The sequence below is a fragment of the Arvicola amphibius genome, chromosome 2 (genome assembly GCF_903992535.2).
Source record: "Arvicola amphibius chromosome 2, mArvAmp1.2, whole genome shotgun sequence".
NCBI lineage: Eukaryota > Metazoa > Chordata > Mammalia > Rodentia > Cricetidae > Arvicola > Arvicola amphibius.
The window spans coordinates 27,260,938-27,288,871 of record NC_052048.2 but is presented as its reverse complement, the minus strand read 5'-3'; the positions used below and the strand labels follow the sequence as shown (position 1 = coordinate 27,288,871).

Here is a 27,934-nt window from a genome sequence, read left to right as displayed (position 1 = left end):
GTTTCCTTTTAGTTGGTGGGAAATCCTGAGCAGTGTAATTAAATCCTGCTGCTCAAAATGGTGGCTGCCCTGTGTGGGGCATTGCTTGTGACATTCATTGCCTGTTGGGTGCTGGTAAACTTGTCCTCGGCCCTTTTCTTTCTTAAGAGAGTGTAAGTAGATGTGCCGGATTACAGATTGAGTGCATTTGAAGGACACTACCATTGGGGGGAAAATGCCACCTTTTGAAGTCCTTGTTTACCCATTTTGTTGATGGAAAAGTAGAGGAAACTCATTTTGCTTTAATTATTCTCACTATATTTAGAGTAACTTAATTTTTATCCTAAGTAGTAAACGTTGAGGTTTCTCAGTGTTAGATGGCCTAATTTCTCTAGGCAATGTAAGCTCTTACTGTCCTTTAGATGGTCTACTTGACATAGTGTCTTTTAATTCTAGTTGTTAAAAAAATTGTTAGCCGGGCAGTGATGGCTAATGCCTTTAATCCCAGTACTCAGGAGATAGAGGCAAGGCAGATCTCTGAGTTCGAGGACAGCCTGGTCTAGAGAGCTAGTTCCAGGATAGGTTCCAAAACTATAGAGAAACCCTGTCTCGAAAAACCAAAATAACAATAACAACAACAATAATAATGTTGTATGGGTGTGTCTGTGTCAGGGAGTTTTGTGGAGGTCAAAGGACAATTTGAGGAAATTGGTTCTCTCCCTCCATATGAGAGCCCAGGAATCGAACTCAGGTTGTCTGGCGAAGCCCCATTTTCCTTCACAGGGAGCCTTAGCCTCTTTCTTTGATTCTAGCGTTTCTTGAAAGAGAAGAGACCCTCTTGTCAGTTAAAAGTGTGCGCTATCTTAGAAACATTCAACCACGTTAATACCCTGATTCCAACATGTACCTACTTTAAATACTATCAAACCTTTCTTCCCTCCCCTATGGAGATTAGTGAATGTGTAATAAATGGTAACGACTTTCTCATCCTGTACCTGTAGTTCCTATATTTAATTTAGGGTTTTGAATAGTTATAAAAAGATGAACTATCTAAAATTCTTATTCTCTAAGAAATTTGATTTTGGCCCATCAACAATGCAGACAGAATTCCCCTAAGACACCATCAGTAAATTTGTTTTTCTTTTTCTTAGGTGATTTGAAACACATCACCTAGTTTATTGGTTAGACTTACAGTGCAGTGTTAGACCTTCTGTTAAAGTAAAAATATGTCAGTGATGAGCTGTATGTTCCTAGTGGGCATGTGGGAAAACTCTGTAGTTCTAATTACACTTTGAAATGCTAGAAATAAGGAATATAAACTACCGAATAGTCAGAGTTGGACATCATTCTTTTTAGGAAGCCAATTTTTAGTTGTATGAAAGATCAAATTTTACCCTTTCCTCCCAGGCTGAATCCTGGGATTTATAAAAAATTTAGGAAGCAGAATCCTTAAGGACGTGGTTTCTATCAAAAGTGAAGCTAATCTCTCAGCTAGGTGAAAGGCTCCAGGATTCTTGTTGCTATTCTGTAAGAGGTCAAGACCTCTCAGAGACTAGTCCCTAAAGTGGGGGTGATTTTATTTTTGCATGTAAAAATATTTTTGTACTATTAATTAACCTTAAACAGATCATTTCTTTAAGAGTCACATATGGGCTGGAGAGATGGCTCAGAGGTTAAGAGCACTGCTTGCTCTTCTAAAGGTCCTGAGTTCAATTCCCAGCAACCACATGGTGGCTCACAACCATCTGTAATGGGGTCTGGTGCCCTCTTCTGGCCTGTAGGAATACACACAGACAGAATATTGTAATCCTAATAAATAAATATTTTAAAAAAAGAAGAGTAAAGCTTTTTTTAAAAAAAGAGTAAATATTTTACTTCAGTGTGTGTAGGGGGTGGTGCTGGGGATTGAACTCAGGGCTTTTATACACGCTAGGCAGGCACTGTGTCACTGAACAGTCTTTCCCAGCCCTTTTCATTTTCTTTCTTTCGATTCCTTTTGGGTTTCTTGGGACAGGGTTTCTGTGTTTCCCTGGCTATCTTGGAATTTACTCTGTAGACCAGGCTGGCCATAAACTCAGAGATCGACCTGCTTCTGCCTCCGCCTCCCTAGCGCTGGGATTAAAGGTGTGTGCCACCACCACCTGACATTTTCTGAGTTTAAAAACTACGCGAACATTATATAGAGCTTAAGTTTTTGCAAAATACAAATAAGAGACTTAAAATAACTAACTCAAGTCCCGAAATGGGGGAAAGCTGGCAACATAAAATTAAAATGAAAACTCTTCTGTTACTGTATTTAGAAAGTCCTATATTCTAGATAGGTTTGTGCTAGCTTTTTCAGAAGAGGCTAGGGTGTAGTTAGACATTAGTAGATTAGAGATATTGCATTCAGTAGTTAATTATCATTAAACACTTACTATATGTTGCTTTTTTGATGTAATGGCACTGAACCCAGGGTTTTAACACATTCTAGGGACTAAGCTACAACCCTACTTAGTCCTTATTATTTTTTAAGAGTCTCACTCTGGGTCAGGCAGTGTTGGTGCACACCTTTAATCCCAGCACTTGGGAGACAGATGCAGGCGGATCTCTGAGTTCTAGGACAGGCTCCAAAGCTACACAGAGAAACCCTGCAGCCAAGGTTGGTGAAGAGCTTCTCTAGTATTTTGGGATATAGACAAGAACCATCTAGTCATCAAAGCTGCACATACTTGGTCTCCTTGGCCATATTAGCTGATAATAGAATCCAGTTATATATGATTTAGTAAAAGCCAAATATTTTGTATTTAATATTGTAGTGGATTAGTTAAGTTTGTATTGATTTGAAACAAAGATATTTGAGCTTTTTGAAGATTTAATGCTTGTTCCAAATTGAGATAAGGCAACAGGGGACAGAATGATTTTCTATAACCTTATAGAGCAGTGGTTCTCAACCTGTGGGTCCCAACTCTTCGGGTTGAATGAACCATTTACTGGAGTCCCCTAAGACCGTTAAAAACACAGACATTTACATTACAGTTATAAAGTAGCAACAAATAATTTTATGGTTGGGGGTCACCACAACAAGAGGAACAGTATTAAGGGTCATAGCATTAGGAAGGTCGTTATAGAGAGATGATGGAGCTGGGGCAGGGCTGGAGTGCTGCCTCCAAGTAGATGTTTAGAATTGTTTACATGGGTGTGAGTGGTTTATATACTAGCTGAAGCCTGATGAAATTTTTTTCTGCCTACCTTTCTTGCCTTACTGTTTTCTGCCTTGTGTCTTCCTAGTTGTGGTTGTGTGTTTGAAGTCCCCCCTCAGCAGCATAATGTGGGGCCAGTATATAGAGCTTTGTATTCTACCCTTGGTATTTCTGTTTCTAGCCCCTTCATCAAGAGAATGAGCCATGAATTATAATTAACACAAGCAATAAGATTTGCTGAAATTTAAACGTGTTAGTTGTATCAGGTGTGTTCAGTGATGGGTAACAGATTTTGTTGATGTATAGGTACGAATGCTGTCAGGGTGGGGATTAGACTTAACATTTTAATCAAATTCTAAAAGAGATCTTTAAACTATTTGAAGATTAAATGAGATCTGTATTGGAGCTGATAGTTCTATTATTCTGTAGACTGAAGCTGGAGGATTATCTGTTCTAGATCAGCCTAGACCAAAAAAGTGCCCTGCCGCCCCCCAAACATAGAGTACCTAACTATAGGAAAGAATAGTTTTGTCTGATTAGGGAACTCAGAAGCTATTTCATGATTTCATGACCTAAGACTCACTGGACTAGGAATTACAAAAGCGTTGAGAAGTATGAGGGATCAATTCTAGGGCCTGGGCCACTAACTGAGCCTATGCCCTCTCAGGACACTTGGATTGTAATGGTGTCCTTAATTTAACTAGTTCTGTGACCTGGAGCAGGTTAAAGTAATGTAGTAAGTGAGACATACAGTATTGTATACTTGGAAAATACCAACTCATTATCCTTAGCTGCCTTTAGCCAGGGGTAGAGGCTACCCTCGTTTTACAGATGTGGAAATTGAAAGTTTGGCAAGGCTTGGTGTTTGCATAAGAATCCCCACCTCCATCCAGGGTTTTTACCCAAAGTCTCTGCCACTATGTCTGTTCTGTGGAGATTTTCAGTATCTGTCATGAAGACTGAGATTCTGTAGTGCAAGTCTGGGGTTTCTTGCTTCAAAAGATTATTTTCCATTAGGTATGTATATATGATGTGTATGTATTGCATATGTGGGGGTCAAAGGAAAAGATGGGGTGTTGGTCTTGGCCTCACCTTGTTTGAGATGTCTGGTGGCCCTATGATGTGTTCTGGGGATCTCATTAGGTTTCCATGGCAAGCATTTTATAAAACCACTCAACCATCTCCTTACCCCATTTTTTTTAGTTTTATTTTTGAGACTTTTTATTTTTTTTTTATTTTTTATTTTTTTTGAGACAAGGTTTCTCTGTGTAGCCCTGTAGCCCTGACTGTCCTGGAACTCACTTCTGTGGACCAGGCTGGCTTTGAACTCAGCTTCATCTGCCTTTTCCTCCTGAGTGCTGGGATTAAAGGTGTTCACCACCACCGCCAGGTGAGACAGGGTCACGTTTTTTTACTCTGTAACCCAGGCTGGTTTAGAACTTGCTATAATTCTCTTGCCTTAGCCTTGGGAATGCTGAGTCAAGAGTGAGTCCTGTTGTCTGCTGGAGATTATTTCTATCAACAAACATCTATAAAGCATCTGTGCTAGCAGGGTATGAGCTGATGGAAGTACTGCTATGTGTGTAACACAAAAAATATTTGCTCTCTGGGTGGGCTAGATGCCTCAGTGGATGAAAGGGTTAACAGCCGGGCGGTTGTTGATGCCTCGGGAGGCAGAGGCACATGGAGCTCTGAGTTTGAGGCCAGCCTGGTCTACAAGAGCTGGTTTCCAGGACAGAAACTAGGTTTCAAAGCTACAGAGAAACCCTGCCTTGTGATGGGGGTGGGGGTGGGGGTGGGGAAACAACAACAAGAAAACCAACAACCAAGCTTGAAGACTTGTATTTGAGCCTTGAACCAACATGGTAAGTAGGAGGAGAGAACCAACCCCTTCCAAGTTTTTCCTCTGACCTCCATGTTTTTAGTGTTGTACACACATACATACACACTAAATTAATATTTTTCCTGAGACAGTGTTATCCTGTTTAGCCCTAGTTATCCTCAAACTCAGTAGAACTTGTAGAAGGAGCAGCAGGGCTGCGTTCCGCTGCTCTGCTAGCTTTACACCCAAAATAATTACACGGAAACTGTATTCATTTAAACACTGCCTGGCCTATTAGTTTCAGCCTCTTATTAGTTAATTCTCATATCTTGCTTTAACCCATATTTAGTAATGTGTGTAGCACCACGAGGTGGTCGCTTACCAGGAAAGATCTTAACCTGCTTCTGTCTTGGAGAGGAGAAGCATGGCGACCTCCTGAAGCGTCTGCCTGACTCGGCTTTCTTTGCCCCACAATTCTTCTGTTCTGTCTACGCCTACCTAATTTTCTGTCCTATTAAAGGGGCCAAGGCAGTTTCTTTATTAACCAATGAAAGTAACACATAGACACTCCTCCATCAAGAACTGACTGCCTCTATTCCAAGAGTTACGATCAAAGGTGTGAGCCACAATGCACAGATAACACAAAATAAATTAATAAAAATAAAATTTAGAAAGTACCTGCCTTCTTAGTGAACAAATGCTACAGTGTGTCCCAGGGTCTAGGAAATGAAGTCTAGGGAAGTTTTTTTTTTTTTTTTAAATATTTATTTATTATGAATACAATATTCTGTCTGCGTGTATGCCTGCTGGCCAGAAGAGGGCACCAGATCCCATTACAGATGGTTGTGAGCCACCATGTGGTTGCTGGGAATTGAACTCAGGACCTTTGGAAGAGCAGGCAATGCTCTTAACCTCTGAGCCATCTCTCCAGCCCCTAGGGAAGTTTTGTAAAGAGAGGAAAAGGGGTTGGTGACTTGCTGAGATAGCATTGAGTGGAACTGAGATAAGTGCTTTAAAATGATTTGAAGGTGTGATTTAAGGGTGTGGTGACACACTCCTTTAATCCCTCACTTTGGAGCACTGCAGAGTTCAAGGCCAGCCTGGTCTACTGAGTGAGGTCTAAGCCAGCCAGGACTCTATACAAGGCCTTGTTTCAAAAACAGAAACAAGTTCTTTTTAAGATTTATTTTATGTGTATAGGTATTTCTCCTGCGTGCATGTATGTGTCTGGTGCCCTCAGATGCCAGAAGAGGATGTAGGATCCTCAGGACTGGAGTTACAGAAGGCTTTTAACCATCACATAGGTGCTGAGAATCTAACCTGGGACCTCTGGAACACAGCAAGGGCTCTTAACTGCTGAGCAGTCTGTCCAGTCCCCTTATACAGTGCATTTAATAAGAAACATGTGGTATATATCCTGGATTGGCTTAGAACTTGTAGCTATCATCTTATTACAGTTATGTACTGTCTTGGTACATAGGAGACCATTTTTTTAAACTTTCTGCTTTCTATCCTCTTGAAGAGTCAGAATCTCCTCTTTATTGAGGAAAGATAAGAACAGGATATAAGTTACAGAAGGGTCAATGCATAATGCAAGTTGGTGATAGCCTTTTTTAATGGAATCCTCACAGAGTAATGTACTGTCACCTTTTTGGTTTTTCAAACATTTTAAGAGGAGAGGCTTTATAGCTCCCTGCCCCCCTCCCCAGGGGGTGGACTTCAGAAGAGAAGTTGGGACCTCCTACAGATGTAGAAAGATTGGTTCCCCTCTCATCTATGAAGGACTCCATGTTGGTTTGGTGTTTGCTTGCCTTATCACTGATGGTAAATTCCACCTTGTTTCATTTTCTGGAACACAATTAGGAAAGCCTAAAATTCAATTTAGATAGAGCTCTTCATTGCAAAGTCTTTTTGTTTTGTGTTTTGTTTTTCAAGGATTTCTCTGTGTAGACTTGGCTGTTCTGAAACTCTGTAGACCAGGCTGGCCTCCAACACACAGAGATTCGCCTGCTTATTCCTCCCATGTGGATAGGAAAGTCTTATGGTGGGCTTCCTGGGATGTTAGGATCCAGAATATGAGGTTTTCTGGCAGAGTGTGGAAACCATCAGTGCAGATGCAAAGTGTAGTGTGTAGACAGCCAGACCTAGAACCTCTGACAGGTCAAGTCCAGACTATTATATTTCAATTTGTGAACACATTTTTAAAAGGTGCTAGACAACTGGATTGTGGTTCATCCTTGTCCCCCTTATATAAAGTTGTGATTTTAGGAAGATTAATTCTGTTTCAAATTTTATTTTTACTTAGATTTAATTTATTTATTATAGATACAGTATTCTGCCTGCGTGTATGCCTGCAGGCCAGAAAGAGGGCACCAGATCTCATTGTAGATGGTTGTGATCCACCATGTGGTTGCTGGGAATTGAACTCAGGACCTGGAAGAGCAGCCAGTGCTTTTAACTTGAGCTATCTCTCCAGTCCCCCGTTTCAGATTTGTAACATGAGAATTTCAAGCTAGCTGATTCCTGGCTATTTCCTAGGAGGGACCATTCCTTAGTATGCCTAGTACCATTGACTCAAGCAAATTATCATAGGGTAGCATGGGTTAAACTCAAGGTTACCACCTGTACTCCACAAATTTATTGTACCGAATAGAAGGTGCAAATCTATACTTGCTTGGTATGTTTGCTAATTACATGGATGTTTTTCTTTTTCAGTAGAAACTTGCCTGCAAATAAGCTTCTTTGATAGGAAGTTTGACATTTTCATTATTGCTATTCTCAAACTGACAGGTTTTAATGTTTGAGATTTGGAGAGATTCTGGAGAGTGAGTGCCTTAAATCAATCTTCCTTCCTTCCTTCCTTCCTTCCTTCCTTCCTTCCTTCCTTCCTTCCTTCCTTCCTTCATTTTTGGGAGACAGGGTTTCTCTGTGTAACAGCCCTGGCTGTCTTGGAACTCATTTTGTAGACCAGGCTGGCCTTCAAACTAGGAGAACTTCTTGCCTCACTCCCCATTGCTGGGATTAAAGGCATGCACCACCACCGCATCCAGCTTCTGAAGGCAGTTTTGTTTGTTTTGTTTTTGAGAAAGGATTTCTCTATAGCGTTGGAGCCTGTCCTGGAACTACTAGCTCTTGTAGACCAAGATCTTGTAGATAGAGATCCACCTGTCAATGCTTCCTCAGTGCGGATATTGAAGGCCTGTGCCACCACTGCCTGGCTCTGAAGGAAGTTTTGAAGGGTTTAGGTTGCTTCCTGGTATTGCAGGTGTCAGACAGCTGGTAACAGATACTTGGGTTAGCATCTCCCCTCTCCTTCCTTTCTCTTTAGAATGGGTCTCACTATGTAGACCAGGTTGCCCCCAATCACAGAGCACTGCTGCCCCTGCTTCAGTGCTAGTAGTATTAAAGGTGTGTGCCACCATACCTGGTGATGAAAGGATTATTTTGGTTTGGAGAGAAGAGGGCATTGTGATGCTGACTAAACTAGGCTAGTGTACTTCGGAGCATTCTGTGTTTCTTGTATGGAAACACTGGGTGGTGCTGGCACATGCCATTAACAGCACTAAGGAGTCAGAGGCAGGTGAATCTCTGAGTTCACAGCCTGTTCTATGAGTTCCAGGACAGACAGGGCTATACATAAGAACACCGCCTCTAAAAACAACAACAACAACAACAACAACAAAACAGCAACAACAAAAAAAGAAAAATATATAATATTTTAACTTTCTCACCTATCTTTGGCTTTTTACCTCTTTATCAGTGTAGCCCTTCCCTTCCTTTAGTCTCTTCCCATAGAGCTAGAATCGAGGATGGGGATGCTGGGCAAGCACTCTGCCACTGAGCTACACCTCCAGCATGCTGAGCCTTCTTAACATTTCCTTTTAACTGGGCCTGGGACTTGGCCACCCTCCTTTTGTTTTTTCTTTCATTCCATTGTTGTGCTCAACTCCTGTTGTGTGCTAGGGCCTGCTCTGGGCATATGTTGGAGGAGGGGTTGAATTTTTAGGCCTGCATCAAGGTGTCAAATCCCAGAATTCATAGTATTAAACTGCTATGAAGTCAGTCACTGCTGTAGCTTAAATGCTTTTATTTTATTTATTTAGTTTTTTGAAATACATGGTTCTTGGAATTCTTCCAAAGGCATATAATCTCAGAATAATACTCTCGTGTTCTGTGTCTTGTACATCATTAGCCATATGCAAGTTTCAAATGTAATTACATAACAATACATGAGGACTAGTATTTATTTTCATGTTTAAAGTCTCTGACCCCATCAACCTTTATGAAGGTTTACATTTTACCTATGGTAGGTTTGCTGGAGTAACTGTGACTTGAAGGGTAGTAGGTCAGAGTATGTGGTCACCTTAAGTATACATTGATACTGTTCATGTTCTGCTTATCCCATCAGAAAGTCAGTGTAAAAATTGCGTAGTGGTTTGGCCACAATGATACCAATCTTTTCACTTATTAATTTCCAAGACTGGAGTAATGGTTTAGAACTGAGAAAACTGTTAAACAGTCTTGTTGACTGGAGCAGTGATTTTGTTTTCATTCTGGCTAGTTCCTTTTAATGAACACCCTTCCCAGAACAATCATTGTTTCTGCAACAATGGCACGTGGGACAGGTTATTTGCCTGACAGAAAGTGTGTTAAATTAACAGATGTCCTCCTTTGGGGAATCCCTTTTCTTCTCCATTTCCTTTGTGTCTCTTCTCTCTTCCTAAAAGGTTATTCTTGGGTTCTTTGGGTATAAGGAGTTTTTATGAGTTCCTCGTTCAGAGAACTTTGTCTTGTAGAACACAGAGAATTTCACTTGGTATAATAACTGGAATTTTTGGCTCATTCTTTGGGTAGTATTGGTTTGGGTTACTATCCCATATGAATGTGCTACTACTATTACTAATTTGTATTATTACTTTGTGTGTGTGTGCATGGTGGGGGAGACAGAAACAGCATGTGCCCCTGTGTATGTACCTGTGGAGGCCAGAGGTCACCTTACAGATGTTCTCCTCAATTGCTTTCCACCATTGAAAAGTTTTATTTTTATTTTAATTTAAATGATTTGCTTACTTATTTATTTTATTTGGTTTTTCCTGACAGTTTCACTGTGTAGTGCTGGGATTAAAGATGTGTACCACCACCTTACAATTTATTTATTTTTATTGTATATGTATTGGTGTTTTGCCTGCATGTGTGTCCCCTGGAACTGGAGTTACAGACAATTGTGAGGTGTCATGTGGATGTTGGGAATTGAACTTGGGTCCTCTGGAAGATCCATCAGTGCTTTTAACCACTGAGCCATCTCTCCAGCTCTTATTTTTGAAACAGAGTTTACTTATGTAGTCCTGGCCAGCCTAAACTTGCTATATAGACCAAACTGGCCTTAAATTTACAGAGCTCTTTCTGCCTCTGTTTCCCAAGTGTTGGGATTACAGATGTGTGCAAATACAGCCAATAATAATAATAATTTAATGATTGATTAATTATAATAGTTGCTATTTTTACTTTAGTTTTGAGACACTATCTCACTGTGTTTCCCATGTCTTGGAAATAACTGGCTTCAGACTCAGAAATCTATCTGCCTTTGCCTCTGGTGTGCTAGGATTAAGTGTGTGCTGTCACTCCATCTTACTACTCTTTCTTTCATTCTTTCTTTCTCACAGAAGCCTTCTGTGTCTCATATCTGAGTCTGCAGTCATCAGTACCACTGCAAAAGTAGCTTCGGGGAGTACTCTTTAAGTGGGTTGAAGTAAAGTTGACTGTTCTCATAATAGGTAAAAAAAAAAAAAGGGTAAAATTATTTATATTTTTAGCAGTAGAAGTCAAACAACAAAACCCCACAGCTTCTTGGAGTAAGTAACACTAGTCCACACAATGCTCGAGTTGTAGACAAGCTGCTTACTTTCTGAGTCTCAGTTTCTTCATTGACAGAATTGTTCATTGCTTATTCCTTGGAGTTAAGATGAAATTTGAAACAACAAAGATCTCAACCTACTTAGTAATTAGTATTAATAGTTATAGTATATTTTTCTTAAATATTTATTTAAGACTAAATTTAATTTGTTTTGTATCTGACTTTTGTCTGCACGGATGCATATGCATTGTATCCTTGGATATCTGGAGCCTCAGATCTGGAAATGGAATTAGGGATGGTTGTGACCTGCCAAGTGTATGCTGGGAATACAGTTGGGGTCCTCTGCAAGAGCAAGTACTCTTAACCACTGAGTTATCCCTGTAGTTCCATGTATTGGTTTGAATAAAAATGGCCCCCTAGCCTCCTAGCAAGTGGCACTATTAGGAGGTGTGGCCTTAGATGTGGTCTCATTGGAGAAAGTGTGTGTGTGGGGGGCACCGGGGGCTTTGAGGTTTCAAAAGCTCAAGCCAGGCCCAGTGTGACTCTTCCTGTTGCGGGCTGATCCAGAGGTTGAATTTTGACTCCTTTTCCAGCACCATGTTGTGTTTCCTGTCATGATGACGATAGATCAAACTTGTAAATTGTAAGCCATCCCCAATTAAATGTTTTCCTTTATAAGACTTACCATGGTCATGGCATCTCTCACAGCATAGACATTCACTATTTATTTTTTATTTGTATGTGAGTGCCTACAGGAGGCCAGAAAAGGGTATTGTATCCCTTGTATCTGGAGTTACAGTTGGTTGTGAGGTCTCCAGTGTAGGTAGGTATTGGGAGTCAAGCTCAGGACCTTAGGAAGAGCAGGAAATAGTGAGGGACAATTTTGTATTTTGTCAACTATGTTTTAAATAAACGCTGATTGGCCTGCAACCAGATAGGAAGTAAAGGTGGGGCAAGGAGAAAAGAAGAATTCTGGGAAGAAGGAAGCTCTTCCTGCAGTCCTACCCAGACCACCAAAGAAGCAGGATGTGGCCTGCCCCACTAAGAAAGGTACTGAGCCATGTGGCTAACATAGATAAGAATAATGGGTTAATATAAGTTATAAGAGTTAATACAAAGCCTGAGCTAATGGGCCAATCAGTTTATAAATTACATAGACCTCTGTGTGATTTTCTTTGGGGGTTACCAGCTGTGGGAACTGGGCAGGACAGAAACCCCAACAAACAGGCCCTCATGTTACAGAATGGCGCCCAATGTGTTTTGTTTGCTTTGTTATTTATTCATCGACCCACCTATTTATTTGTTTGTTTATTATTTACCTCTGAGACAGGGTTTCTCTGTGTCACAGACATGGTTGTTCTGGAACTTAAAGATCCTCCTGCCTCTGCCCTCCTAGTTCTGGGATTAAAGGCATGTGCCAGCATTGCCTGCTTTGGGTAGTGATAGTATTACATTTCTTTTTAGTTAGTTTTAATTTCTTAGATAATTTCTGCAGAGTGGGTAGTGGTACATACCTTTAATCTTAGGAGGCAGAGGCAGGTGGATCTCTGAGTTTGAAGCCAGCCTGGTCTATAGAGTGAGTTCCCAGGACTACATGGAGAAACCCTGTCTTGAAAAACAAAGCAAAACAAACAAGTGAACAAAGAGAAGGTAGCTCTTATACCTGGTGAGGGAGGAGAAATAATAAGACAAATAAAACACAATCTAAAACACAGTTGGATATTTAGAAATCATAGTGGTGGCTGAGTGTGGTAGCATACACCCTTAATCCTAGCACTCTGGAGAGAGAGGGAGGGAGGGAAGGAGGGAGGGAGGGAGGGAGGGAGGGAGATGGAGAGGTGGGTGGGCCTCTGAGTTCTAGCCGGCCTCTCTACATAGGGAGTTCCAGGCCAGCCAAGGTTTCATAGTGGACTCCGTCTCAAACCAAAACAAGACACAAGACAAACAGACAAAAGGAAAACACCAACCAAACCCCAAACCCCTAAATATATAATATGTATACAGTTAAAACGTTATTTGAAAATTTGAAAATTGCTGTACATGGTAGTAGTTACAGCAATGGGATCTATTTGAAATAGGCTGTATAGTCTGTATACAGTGTAAATATTTATTTATTAAGTAGAAACTAATCTTTGCAATGTAGAAAGTTCTCTTTGCTATAGAATGGGCAAGGAACAAGGGTAGGTGAGATGATGGCCTGAGAAGTCCAGGCCATGTTAACATTCTTATGGAACAGTTTAATTATAGTTTTGCAGTGGGTGGTTGTGAATACAGACTTGGCACTGAGAAGAGGAGTTGTTACCTGGAAGAATGGCAGTTAAAACTACAGATTTTAGACCATTAAGATGCTCAGTGGTTAAAAGCACTTGCTGTACAACTCTGGCCTGAGTTTGATTTTTGGGTCTTACAGTAGAAGGAGAAGACCAGCTTCACTTACACATACCGTGAACATACACAGTAGTCGGTTAAAAAGTTTAAAACCCACCTAAAATTAGAACGGATTCAAGAAAGTTGTCCTTGAACCTTTACACACACTCCCCAATCACAGACATACACACTTGCACATACAATACTAGCTGTTACTAGTCACCAGACGGTGTGTGCCAGGGGTTGTAAATACATGAATTCTCATTTGGTGTCTATAAGACAATATTTTTATAATATTGTAGCTTTTAGGATTTAATATAGGCTAAGAAATCATAAAGAGCCACAATTGGACAGGACTGAACCAGATGCTGTTATTCCACCTATATATAGTCCACAGAAAATCTTAAGTGAGCTTGTGTGATGTTATTGTTTAGGCCTCATTCTGGAGCTACTCACTTTGGTTCAGTATTAAAAAAAAAAGTTGTCCATGTAATTTTGAATGCACATTAAAATAGGAAGACCACAGACAGGGGCCTGAAGTGTGAGCTTATGAGGTCATCATGGGTGGTACATGGGCAGAACTCCTTTGTGATGTAGGAAAAGGCTTAGTAGACCCTACCTCCAAACTTGTACCTTTTCCATGATGACAGTTTGGTGAGGCAAAACACCAATGAACATAAAAATAAATGTTAAAAACAACTCAGTTTAACACAGTATATTACATTTAGTTGTCTTGTCTCCTTAGTCTGCCCTTGTCACTTACAATGGATTTGTCTGTTGATGGTACTTTCTTTTCTGGGTTTTGTAATATTAAATATCAAATATTTTTTTAAAAAAAATCTAGGTGCTCATTCTGGTGTTGTCTACTGGCACTTTTCAGATTAACTTTTGTGTCCTTTAGATATATCACTCTTTCCCCTTTGTGGATACTTAAGTTTCTGACTAAATGTTATTCCTTGGTTGGCTGTGCCGCTCTAATTTATTTATTTATTTATTTATTTATTTATTTATTTAATTTCTCAGGCCTTCTTTTTTCTTCCTTCGACAGGGTTTTTCTGTGTATAATGTATCACGTGACAATGATATTAGTAATTTAATTGTAATAAAAGAACCCCTGATTGCCCATGGCCATGTCTATAAAGTAAAATCTTATTTATAGCCAATAAAATTGAAGTAGCTTATAAATTGATTGTTACTCAATACATTCTGACACTGGAAAAAAAATAAACATTTCAGAGCACTTACTACACTCCATAAAAGTTAATGCCTTATCTCCTCCCCCCCCCCCCTTTCTTTTTTTTAAACATCTTGTGTTTATTAGCTACTCACTTGTCTGGTGAAATGTGAATTTAAGTTTTTTTTATTTTGTTTTAAGATTCATTTTTAATTTTTACTTTTTTGAGATTATATTATCACTACATCATTGCCTCCTTCCCCCCTTTTCCTCTAAACACTTCCGTATTGTCCTTGTTAAAATTCTTGGCTTTTGTTTCGTTTTTTTGTATTTTGAGTGTCAGGGTTTCTCTGTGTAACAGCCCTGGCTGTCCTGGAACTTGCTTTGTAGACCAGGCTGGCCTTTAACTCACTGATATCTACCTGCCTCTGCCTCCCTGGGATTAAAGGCCTGTGCCACTACTGTCCAGCATCTTGGCCTCTTTTTTTTTTTCTCCATTAATTGTTGCTACACACACACTCTCACACATATATAGCTAAATACATAGGTACATCCTGCTCAGTCTGTACAATGTTACTTGTATGTATGTTTTTAGGACTGACCATTTGTCATTAGATAACCCAGCTGATGTGCTGGGAAAGACTGTTACTACCACTCCCAGCATTTCTTAGTTTGTAATTCTTTGTAGAGGACTACAGGATAATTGCAGTCAAGAGCAGAGAAAGACCAGGTGCAGGGTTAGCTGACATGGTGGTGTGTGCCTTTAATCTCGGCATTCAGGTTGCAGAGGCTGGTAGATTTCTGCAAATTCAAGACCAGCTTGGTCTGGTCTGCATAAATAAAGTTCTAGGACAGCAAGAGCTGCATAGAGGACCCCCGTCTTACAGAGAGTCTCTATAAATAGCTGGATATTATTAATGAACCCAGTCACAGAGCTCTTGAGGAAGCAAAGAGCCTTCAAAAGCACAGAGCCTAGTCTAGACCAGATTCTTTTTTTTCCCCTTCTTACATTAGTATTTTTTGATATTTTTGTTCAGCTCATGTTTAGGTAGTCATGTTGGTGAGACTTCATGGGTGTAGGTTCTGACATTTGTAGGAGACACAGTCTCTCAGGGATTTCTCTGATGTTCTAGCTATTACAATCTTTCCACCTCTGTAGTGTGGGGCTGCGGGCTGCGTTCCTGCCGCCCTGCTCCCGGCCACCGGCTAGCTTATGCCCCAAAATAACAACACACAAACTGTATTCATTTAAACACTGCCTGGCTCATTATTTCCAGCCTCTTACTCACATCTTGACTAACCCATGTCTAATAATCTGTGTAACACCACGAGTGGTGTCTTACCGGGAAAGTTTCAGCATGTCTGACCTGGCAGCTGGTTTCATCGCATCTCTCTCTCTGAGGAGAGGTACGGCAGTCTCTCTCACTTAGGAGAGGTGTGGCATCTGTCTGAGCCATCTACCTCACTTCCTTTTTCCTGTTCTGTCTACTCAACCTATCTAAATCTTGCCCTATCAAAAAGCCAAGTTTGTTTATTAGCCAATGAGAATCCTCCATCACACCTCAGTGTTCCCTGAGTCCACAAATTGTATTGTAGATGATCTATTAGGATTGGGTTCCACATCTTGGTAGATTAAAGATTTGTTTAATATATATGAATATTTTCCCTGCATGTGTGTCTGTGCAACAAGTACCTGCTTGGATGTCAGATGAGGGCCTCAGGTCCCACAAAAACAAGTAGACCCATTTCTTTGGGGGGCTTTGCTGAGGTTTAAAGGGAGCCTCACTCACTCATGCTAAACCATGAGCTTTGCCCCAGACCACAGCAAATAGATTCCTTCTCAAAACCTCAAAATGGCTTTCTTTTACATTTAGAATGCAAACCACATTCTTTATCATTGTTTAGTGCAGTCCTACAAAGTTTCCTTGCATGTGCCATATTCCTTTAAATTCATCCTCCACTTAATGTCAGTTTTCTTACTCATAAGCTGAGTGCTGCAGGGACTGTTCGGTTGGTTTTCAGATCTCAGTGAAAGGCCATCTCAGGGATTGAAACATGCCTTGATTGTCTCAACTATCCATAGCTCAGCTTTGTTTTGTTTTTTTGAGACAGGGTTTCTCTGTTGCTTTGTAGACCAGGCTGTAGATGGAGCGGTGTCCCGCCACCCAGCTAGCTTTACACCTGAAATAATTACACGGAAACTGTATTCATTTAAACACTGCTTGGCCCATTAGTTTCAGCCTTTTATTGGCTAACTCTCACATCTTGACTAACCCATATTTAGTAATCTGTGTAGCACCACGAGGTGGTGGCTTACCAGGAGAGAGCTTAACCTGCATCCGACTCAGAGAGGAGAGGCATAGTGTCTGCCTGACTCTGCTTTCTTTCTCCCACAATTCTGTTCTGTCTATTCCGCCTACCTATGTTCTGACCTATCAGGCCAAGCAGTTTTCTTTATTAATTAACCAATGAAACAACAGATATACAGATGATCTCCCCTCCATCACCAGGCTGGCCTCGAACTCAAAGAGATCCGCCTGCCTCTGCCCCCGAATGCTGGGATTAAAGGCGTGCACCATCACTGTCCGACCATAGCTCAGTTTTTTTTTGGGGGGAGGGGTTGGTTTTTCGAGACAGGGTTTCCCTGTAGTTTCTAGAGCCTGTCCTGGAACTAGCTCTTGTAGACCAGGCTGGCCTCGAACTCAGAGATCCACCTGCCTCTGCCTCCCGAGTGCTGGGATTAAAGGCGTGTGCCACCACCGCCCGGCTCATAGCTCAGTTTTATATCTGTAAATAAGCATTGTAGAGAGTAATATAACAGATTCTTACCATCTAGCTTCAATAATACTAATGTCTGTTTCTTTAAAATAGTACTCTGGTTTTCCCAATCCACTCATTTCCTGACATTTTGTTCTTTTCTTTTTTTTTTCTTGTTCTGGAGTTATTTCTGTAAGTTTATTATATGTTTTCTCTCTATGATGAGTTTTATTAGGTCGAGGATCTTGTCTACCCATCACTCATACTTGTATACCCAGTAACTGTCATTCTCTCAATATCTCTATATATCCTAGTTACTCAAAAAAAATTACTGCATAGTTGGATGGTTGGAAGAAAGAACAGAATAAACTCTCTTAAAGAACAAACTGTGCCCAATACGTGGCCACACCTGTGATTCCAGCACACTATTCAGCTTAGGCTGTCTTACTCTACATAAGACCTTTTCTCAAAAATAGTTAAAACAGCAACAAAAATAAATGAGCAAATAAATAAAACAAGCAGAGACTGTTTTATCTATATTTGTATTCTTAATTTTTAGCTGCCTGGCCAAGTGCTTCTTCATATATAGGAGACATCAGATATTTGCATAATTTCCATAGTTATGCAAGAACAGGCACACGCACACAAACATACCCCTTTTTTTCTGATCTTATGAGACAGAGTGTTATGTACCACAGGCTGGCCTCAAATCTACTCTGTAGCCAAGGATGACTTGAACTTTTGACCCTCCAGCCTTTACTTCCCAAATGCTGATTTGTAAGTGGCCATGTTCACTTTATGTGGGGCTAGGGATGGAACCCCAAGTTTCATGCATGCCAGGCAAGTATATGGTTATCTGAGTAACATCCTCAACCTCTTCAGAACACTTTTGGTAAGTCCCAGAGCTGACTTTGAAATTCACAGTGTAGCCAGGATGGCCTCAAACTGGTAACAGTCCTCTTTTTGAGTGCTGTAATTACAAACTTTCACGCCTCAAGGTTTGTTTTTTTTTTTAATGGAAGAATAATACACATTTTCTCCCTTCATCTCTTTCTCCCATCTGTCCTTCTGTTCTTCCATTACATCTATCCTTGCTGTTTCAACACAAGGTCTCACTGTGTAACTGTGGCTGGTTTAGGGCTCTCCATGTAGACTTGGCAGACCTGGAACTCACAGAGATCCACATGCCTCTGCCTCCAGAGTGCTAGGATTTAAAGGGGTGGCTGACCATGCCTGTCATTTATTTTATATTTATTTAGTTTCTAATTACCATGCTTATGTAATAAGAATAAGTTTTTATTGCTGGCATGTTATTTGCTTGCTAAACTCATCTCCCCCCCCCCCCCCCCCCCCCAGTTTTTAAGAGCCAGGTTTTTCCTGTGTAGCTTAGACTCAGCCTGACAAGCCTGCTAGGGTTGATTGAAGATTCCCCCCCCTCCCCCCACAACTCCTTATTCCTTTTAAAATTTCTATGTTGTCTCTTTATGGTGAGTTTATAATATGTTCTGGAAACCTACATTTATCTTTCCATTCTCTCTGTTGCATTGTTGTACTATAGAAGGTAAGAGCTACAAAGGATGTTAGAGATAATTTGTCTAGTTCACGATTTTACAGGTGAAGACATTGCTCAAGGTAGTATGTTGAATAATGATTAGAACCAAGAGAGCCAAATGTAGCAGTCAGTAGGTAGCCTAAGTCAGCATTTAAAGCCAGTCTGTAAGTGTGTGTGTGCTCACAGTATCTATTGATAAAATGTGATATGGTGCTTGTGTGGAGGTCAGGGGAGAATGGGGAGGTGCCTAATTTGGCTTTTAGCATTAGATACAGTAATATTTTTGAATGGTGAGAATAATATAAAGGTATTACTTGTTTTGGGGATAATATTCATTTTTCCTGTCTTAATGGGAAGGAAACTGGTTAGTTGTGCAATGGGCATATGTAAAAAATCGAGAGTGGGACAGATGAGATGGAGAGAATTGACAGAAGGCTGCAGATGGAGGCTTAGCACTTTGGAACGAGGCCATTGGTTCCTGCTGTCCACTGCAGTGTAAAAGATCCATCTGGGCCTCCCCTAAGTAAAAGAATGGAATGTAATAGACATATGAGAACTGGTTTCACCGATCTGCTTGGATCAAAAAGACTTGAAAATGTTAGATATAGACTAGATGGAAGAACGGAAGACTTGGCAACATCTTTAGTTTGATATTCTCCTTCCATTTATCAACTAAATTCTAGACCCTGGTAATTGGTGTGCTCTCTTTCAGTTTGTGGGCTTTCTATTGCAGTGTCCTTAAGTTTAGTTCAAATCCTTTGCTTATTCAGCCCTTCCCAAACAAAAGAACCTGCCAGAGGCATTCTTGAGCTTTGTTACGTTGTTACTCATGGGATATAGTTTTAGGCTTTCCTTGGAATTCTACATCTGTCTGCCTTTTCCATCTGTTTCTGCAGCTGTCTTTTTGCTTAAGAGTTCTTTTTGTTTGTTTTTTCAAGACAGGGTTTTTCTGTGTAGCAGTGTCTGTCCTGGAAAGCTGCCTGCCTCTGCCTCTGGAGTGCTGGGATTAAAGGAATGTACCACGAGTGGCCTCCAGCAAGAGTTCTAACTTTCACTTCTAATGATGCCCAAAATTGCTGTTTCTGTGTCTGGTCCAAAGGCTAGTGGGACTGTGCCTTCTAGACTGTTTGGGAATTTGCCATTTCCCCATTACCTTCAATGTCTTACTAGGTAGCTCAGGGTAGCATGGAGCTCCAGATCCTCTTGATTCAGATTCTTAAGTGTTGGAATTATGCCTTGTTTATTTTTTTTTTTAGGTAACTGAACATGTGGTCTATTGAGTAAAAGGAACTTGTTCTCAACCTTACTTTGAGGAATCTGCAAAGAATTGCTGCTTTTTCAGTTTTCTGCTCCTTTTACAGTTCATACTGAACTGGCAACCCGTTTATGTCTTGACCTCACTGTGCATTTGCTTCTCTATTTTCTTTTTTCTCATTGTTCTGTTTTTGTTTCTTTTCATCCTGTACTTTTCTTTTCAAAGGCTTATTTCTGTTGAGATACACATCTATCAGAATATTCTTAAGTGACAAATGTGACTCTACAGTAATAGAGTGGTGCGCTATATGAATTTAGACCTTGGAAGTGATTCGTTGTACCTTCCCAGTTTTGTTTTTATGGCAAACCAGGACAAGTAATGAGTTTTGATTAGCTGTAGACGTTAACTTAAAAATATATATTGATTGCTTAATGAAATAGGTATTTTGACAGGTAAGTGAGGAGTTAAAGATAACACACACCTTTTTGGTTTTCTGGGACAGGGTTTCTCTGTAGCTTTGGAGCCTGTCCTGGAGCTAGCTCTTGTAGACCAGGTTGGCCTCGAACTCACAGAGATCCACCTGCCTCTGCCTCCTGAGTGCTGGGATTAAAGGTGTGTGCCACCACCGCCCTAACCATACACTCTTTTTTTTTTTTTTTAGTTTTTTTTTTTTTTAAAGATTTAATTTATTGTGTATACAACATTCTGCCTCGATGTATGCCCGCACGCCAGAGGAGGGCGCCAGATCTCAGTACAGATGGTTGTGAGCCACCATGTGGTTGCTGGGAATTGAACTCAGGACCTCTGGAAGAGCAGCCAGTGCTCTTAACCTCTGAGCCATCTCTCCAGCCCCATACACTCTTTTTTTTTTTAAAGATTTATTTATTTATTATGTATATAGCCTTTCTTCCATGTATGCCTGCAAGCAGAAGAGGGCACCGGATGGTTGTGAGCCACCATGTGGTTGCTGGGAACTGAACTCAGGACCTCTGGAAGAGCAGCCAGTGCTCTTAACCTATGAGCCATCTCTCCAGCCCCCATACACTCTTTATATTTCAGAATGACATAGTCTGTTGGCCACAATTCTGGTTTCTTCATGGCAATGCTGTCAGTGGCTTAAATGTTGGATTATAGGCATGCGATAGAATGCCTCACTTATAGTGTTTGTTTTTTGGACTGGGACTCATGCACCCCAGGCTGGCCTTAAGTCATTGGCAAGAACTAGAAAGATGGCTCAGTGGTTAAGAGCAATTACTACTCTTGCATAGAATGGACCCAGTTTTGTTTCCCTGCACCCATATGACAGCTCACAATTCACTGTAACTACTTCCAAGGATACAGTACTCTCTTCTGACCTCTAGACATACATGCGGGCAAAATACCAATGCACATAGTTTTGTTTTATTTTTTAAGTTACTAAGATGAGGATGACCTTTAATGATGTTTCTGGTATGGATGCTAGGCCTCTTTTAAAACATCTAGACATGCTAGTCAAGCACTTCACCACCTGTGCTACATCCCCAGTCCTGATTTTCTATTCTTGAAATTTGGCTTTTGTGTTATGCGTGTTTTGTTTTGCTTTTTGGTTTTGAGACAGGGTTTCTTTTTCTGTAACAGCCCTGGCTGTCCTGGAACTCACTCTGTAGACCAGGCTGGCCTCAAGCTCACAGAGATCCTGAATGCTGGGACTAAAGGCTTGTGTTTTATTTTTGATAAACTGCCAATAGTGCATTTCATTTTTACTATTTTTTTTTTGTATTAGATTTCAGAGTTCAAATGTAGAATGTTTCATTCTTTAAGGATTAGAAATTGTGCATATTTTCTGATGAAAAGGAGCTTAATCTGTTAATGAGCATGGTTGGAGCACCATGTTGGTGTCCTGGAGCTCTGTAGCTATCTTCTGCACTGTGCTAGTCTGGCTCCTTTACTTCTTGGGCTCTGTTAACTCTTAAAATTTAGAGAGCGCGTTTACCATTTAGATTTTAGGTGCTGAGTGAAAGGAGTTGAATGAAGATAGTGTGGACTCTGCTAGCACAGGATACCGTGACACTTAGAGCAGGATATGAGTAACTTTAGGAGTAGGTCATCAGACTGTAGCCCCCACCGCTTTCTTTCTTTCTTTTTGAAAAAAGTTAAGCTTCACCCACATACATTCTGTCTTACAGATTTTATTTTTATTTTATGGCTTTTTCTTAGAGACTTCTAGTTTGAAAGATGCTGGTTTTATTACTACTGAGTCTGTTTTAATGTGTTCTTCTATCCCTTGTACATCTAGAATTTTTTTTAGTTGATTTTGTTTCCTGAGACAGAGTTTCTCTTTGTAGCCATAGCTGTCCTAGAACTTACTCTGTGCTCCTGTCCGCCAGACTGGCCTTGACCTCCCAGAGATCTGCCTGCCTCTGCTTCTGGGAAGTGACTTTTCTTCTTTAAACAGAAACTCATAAGTCCGAGCTTGTTTGCTTGCTTGCTTGTTTGTTTGTTTGTTTGTTTATTATTGGGGTTTTGCCTGCATGCATGTCTGTGTGAGACTGTCAGAGCTCCTAGAACTGGAGTTACAGATAGTTGTAAACTGCCATGTAGGTGCTGGGAATTAAACCCAGGTCCATTGCAAGAACATCCAGTGCTCTTAACTGCTGAGCATCTCACCAACCCCATAACTTTTCTTCTTAAAGAGATTGTTTGTTATGGCAAGAGATATTGTCAAATTTCTGTTCGTGGCAGCTGAATCAATTCCCACAAGGAGTGTATGCCAATTTACATATCCTGTATGGGACAGTTTTTTTGTGTGTACATGTATGCATACACACATATTACTACAGGGGTGATGGGAATTTTCTTAAATGAGTTTATAATGGTCACAGGGAAACTTGACTCACATCATTCTGTGTTCAGTGATGCTTGCCTTCTAGAATACTGTTGTCTTTTTTTTTTAATTGCCATATATTTTCCATAGGTTGGGTATATTAAACTGACCAACTTTCTTCAGGGTGGTCCTATATGATAAAATGTATACAAACCATGTATTCACATTGAATTTTTTTTGTTTTTGTGTTATTTTGGATTAAACTAAGGGGCCTTGTGTGTTCTAGGGAAATGCTGTAACACTGACCTACATTCTTGGTCCTCACATTCTGGTGGTGGTGCGTGCCTTTAATTCCAGTACTCTTGTGAAGCAGAGGCAGGGAGCACTGAGTTCAAGGCCAGCCTGGTTTATAGTTTCAGGATAGCCAGGGCCACACAGAGAAGCCTTGTTTTTCAAAAACAACAACAACAAAAAAAAAAACGTAGAAAAACTAGGATTGAAGATTCCCGAGAAACATTGCACACACACCTTTCTGCACCTGATCCCCCTAGCTTAGCTCCCTCAGCCCCCCTTCTGTGCCCACATGTCCTTTGTAGTTCTTCCATCTGGCATGCTTTGTTTTCCTCCTAATTCTCCATGCCGGTCTATCAGCCAATTTATCTTCCATCGGCTCTTGTAGTTCATCACACTCAATTATCTCTGATCTTCTCCCACCTCCACCCACTGCACACATCCCAGTGCTCTAGCTCTCTGTCTATGATTGATTGCCTTTCTTTTCTCGTTATCTTTCTCTTTGAGCTAGGCTTTTCATTAAGATAGTAACAGAGGAAGTATTACAGTCCAAGCCTAAACTGTACTTTTTGCATCCTGTCTGGTTTCTCAACTTGAACTACAGAACCAGTGAAAACAGCCAGTGGGGATGAAAAGAGAAATTTACATCATCCATCCTTGTGCATTGGAGCTTTGGAGCCTTGCAGACTTTAAAAACAACTTACTATTGGGTTCTCAAGTGACTTTGGAAATAATTACTGCTATATAAATCAAATAGTTGTAGCTAACCACTGCCTGCTATTTTTATATGTTTTGAATTATTTAGCATAATTACATTATTACATGCTGAAAAACAGATTAACTGCTTTATTTGATTGAGTATAAATTAATCTGTTTTTAAGTTGTAATGTTTGTTGCCCATGCCGTAAGTGGTTACAACTTAAAACTCTAGTTAGCATGACAGAATTGCTGATCTTAAATATTGGTGGTCATCACTGTGATCACCTGTACACTTTACTAACTTTCCAAGTCCATCATCTATTTTTGCTAAAAACAGATAAAAGAACTTAAAATCTGAGTGTCTGTCTAATCAGGCATGAGACGTACCTAACTTCATTTAGCTCTTATATCTTTGAATGCCCTATCATTTCTTTCATAGACCAGGAAACTGAAGTTAAAAATTGAATTGAATTCTTTTCTCTGGTCTTGGATATTTGGTTTTGAGCTATTTCAAAGGAAGACAATGACATTTATGCTTCAAGACTATTGAGAGAATTACAAAAGATGTGTTAGTCAGGGCTTTCTTTTTAACAAATTTGGTATTTGTGGCAGTCAAAGAACAATTTTAGGAGATTCACCTTGTTGAAAATGGGGTCTCTCTTGTTTCTACCATGCAGAAACTAGCTTGCCCTTCAGTCCCTAGGCGATTATCCCTTTCTGCCTCCTTTCTTACTGTAGGAGTATGGGAATTATAGATGCATTCCACTACATCCAGCCCCCGTTTCCCTTAGAACTTTTATGTGTATGATTGTTTAGCATGCATGTGTGTGTCTGTACTATGGTGCCTACAGGAGTCAGAAGAAGGCATAGGATTCTCTGGGACTGTAGTCGTGTCGTGTCCCATCGTCCGTCCATCCGTCTACCTCCGCCTCTGCCTCCAAGACAAGGTTTCTCTGTATATCAATCCTGACTGTCCTGGAGCTAACTGTAGGCCAGGCTGGCCTCAGACTCACAGAGGTTTGTCTGCCTCTGCCTCCTCCCAGTGCTGGGATTAAAGGTGTGCGCCATGACTGCCTGGCTTTACAGGTGGTTGTAAACTGCCATATGGGGACTGTGGTCCTGTGAATTGAACCCAGGTCCTCTAAAAGATCAGTAAGTGCTCTTAACCTCAGAGCCATATAGCACAAATAATAAAACCCAGAACAGAAATAGGAATTAAAGCTGAAGATCAGAGAAGCAGAGCAGTAAGCCACTAGAGAGACCTTTTACCAATGCTCAGACTGCCTATACTGTACTATGTCTCTACCAAATCTCGGACTCCACACTCCAGTGAGTTCCTGTCTCTTATTGCCTCCCAAGAGCTGAAATTACAGACGTGGGCCACCACTGGCTAGCTAATTTCATCTCTTAAAAGTGGACATTTTATTGGTTTTAGTGTACTCTTAAATGTGTATCCATCACCACAGTCAGATTTAAAGATATTTTCATCAACTGTAAAATAAACTACAAAGTCTTTTAGCAGTCAGGCTGTTCTTAAGTCCCTACCTATTCTGGAAACCCCTGATCTGTTGTGTCTTCAAAATTTTCTAAGTGAACTTCTCCTATGAGTTGAATTATTCAAAATATACATCCTTATGACTGACCTGTTGCATTTTAGTAGAGTGTTTTGAATGCCTGTTCATGTTTCAACATGTGTTGTAGTTTGCTTTCTGTTGCTGTGATTGACACCATGACCAAAAACATCTTGAGAAGGAAAGGATTCATTATTGAGGGAAGTCAGGACAGGAACTCTAGAAGGAACCTGGAGGCAGGAACAGAAGCAGAGACCACAGAGAAGTGCTACTGATTACTGCCTTGCTTAGCCTGTTTTCTAATACAACCCAGGGCCGCTTGCCCATTGGTGGCACCACTAAGCATAGGCTCTACCCTCCCACATCAATCATTAATCAAGAAAATGCCCAACAAGCTTGTCCACAGGCAGGTCTGTTGAAGGCATATTCTTAGTCGAGATGTCTTCCCAGATGACCTTTGTGGTGGTTTGAACAAAAATGGCTCCCGTAAGCTCATATATATGAATGCTTGGTCCCTATTTGGTCGAACTGTTTGAAAAGATTAGGAGGTCTGGTCTTGTGTGTGGCCTTCCAGGTTTCAAAAGTTCAGGCTATTTCCAGTTTCTTTCTCTCTGTCTGGCGCATGGTTCAGAAGGACACTCTCAGCTGCTACTCCAGTGCCATGCCTGCTTGGTTATTGTCATGCTGCCAGCATGGTAATGTACTCTAATCTTCTAGAATTGTGACCCCTCAAGTACTTTTTGTATGTTACCTTGGACATCATGTCTCTTCACACAGCAATAGAAAAGTAACTAAAATAAGCCTAGTTTGTGTCAATGACAAAAACCTAGATCATTACAGGTTTTTTTTTTTTTTAAATACTTCACTCCTTTATTGCCAAATATATTCCATTTATGGGTAAACTTAAATTTTGTTTAACCATTTATTAGTTGACAAACGTTTGAATTGTATATATTTTTTGGCTGTTGTACACCATTCTCTGATTATTCCTGTTCAGGCCTGTGTGGGGGCACAGCTTGAACATGTATCAGAGTGGAAATTAATTAATTAATTCATGAACTAGTTTGTTGAGACTATATCTCACTATGTAGCCCTTAGTATCCTGGAATTAGCTATGTAGATCAGACTGGACAGAGATCCAATTGTCTCTGCCTCTTGAGTCCTGGGTTTATAGGCCTGTGTCACCAGCCCAGCTGGATGGAATTTCTTATTCCATATGGTGTAACACCAATTCTAATTGTTCTTAATAAAAACCCAGAAGGGATATGGCTGGGCGAGAGAGGAGTAAATGTTGAGAGGAGACAAGAGATCTGCAATCTGGAGATGCAGTCAGAGGGTGTAGTCTGAAGACAGGATTTCCGTTTTGGTCTGAGAATTTGATAGAGGTAAGAGGTCTCTCTAGTGACTGGTTGCACTGCTTCTCTAATCTTTCAGCTTTCACCTCTTAACTATCTGCCTCTGGGTTTTTATTAAAAACAATTAGACCCCCCCCCCATACGTTCTTTCTCCCATTCTCTCTTTATTCTTTTTCCTGGTCTAGAGATGGAATCTACCTCTCTCTCATGTCCTCACGCCAAGATGGCCTTTTGCGCACCCCTTCCCTCCATAAACATTAGATCTGTTGTGTGGTCTGATCTCTTAGCCTGGGTCTGTCAAAGGTGGGAAAACTTCTGGGGGAAGTGGATGGTGCTCTCATGACAAAGCTTTTTGGCAAGGGGGTGGAAAGCCCTGTGACCATGTATGACCAGGCCATGTGCAAGCTTCCGGATCACCACCATAGTACAGCCTAGGCCCTGATCAGTCCTCTCTCTGTCTCCTTGATAGTGGTCAGGTGGCTATTGCATACATTTCTGCAGCTTCTGCTACAGTGGAGTGCCTGGGGAGTCTTGGTATGGCAAAGGGTTGGAGACCCACAAGCACAAGAAGCAGGACCTGCTGCACCCCGGTGACACAGAATACCCAGTGTTTGTGCATTAGACATCTATCCAGGAGGCCAATGGGATCATCGAGGGTAAGGCCTGCCAGAAGACATTTGTGCTGCAACAGCTTCCCAGCAGGTTCATTCCCAGCAGGAACTTGCTCCTCCTAGTGACAGACCTTACCTGTTACTGCAGCGCCTACTCTCCCATCTTCCAAGAGGCCACAGAAGTCAAATATAACGAAAAAATAAAATAAAATAGAAAGAACAATTAGAATTTATATTACAACATATTTGTGTTTTACCTTTTGAGGAATTGCCACATTTCCAAGATTGCTACACCATCTCACACTGCCACCACTGGGTGACTGGGGTTCCAGTCCCTCTACATCCTCACCAACACTTGTTTTCAAGACTGTCTTTTCAATTATTTGCTTGCTTTGGATTTTTGAGTCTAGGTCTTGTATAACTTGGCCTGGCCTTGAACTTGTTAGGTAGCCAAGGCTGGCCCTCAACTCTGGTTGTCCTGCCCCCACCTCTCTACTCCAGGGATGACAGGAGTGCTGAAATTACAGACATGCGACACCATGCCTAGCTTTGTCATCCTGCAAGTAGCTTTCTGACTTTTTATGTCAGCCTGCATGGCAGATATATTTTAGTGATATCTATACATGTGCTGTTCTGACTTTGGGGTGAAATTTGGTAGACTG

The 27,934-nt window shown here is 40.8% G+C and overlaps 1 protein-coding gene and 1 pseudogene across 4 annotated transcripts in view; both read left to right on the top strand.

The window, feature by feature from the left end:
- LOC119807744 (cat eye syndrome critical region protein 2 homolog) overlaps positions 1-27,934 on the top strand; it is a 103,496-nt gene that overhangs the window by 1,590 nt on the left and 73,972 nt on the right. The gene's annotated exons all lie outside the window — the stretch shown is intronic.
- LOC119806403 lies at positions 58-27,499 on the top strand (annotated as a pseudogene).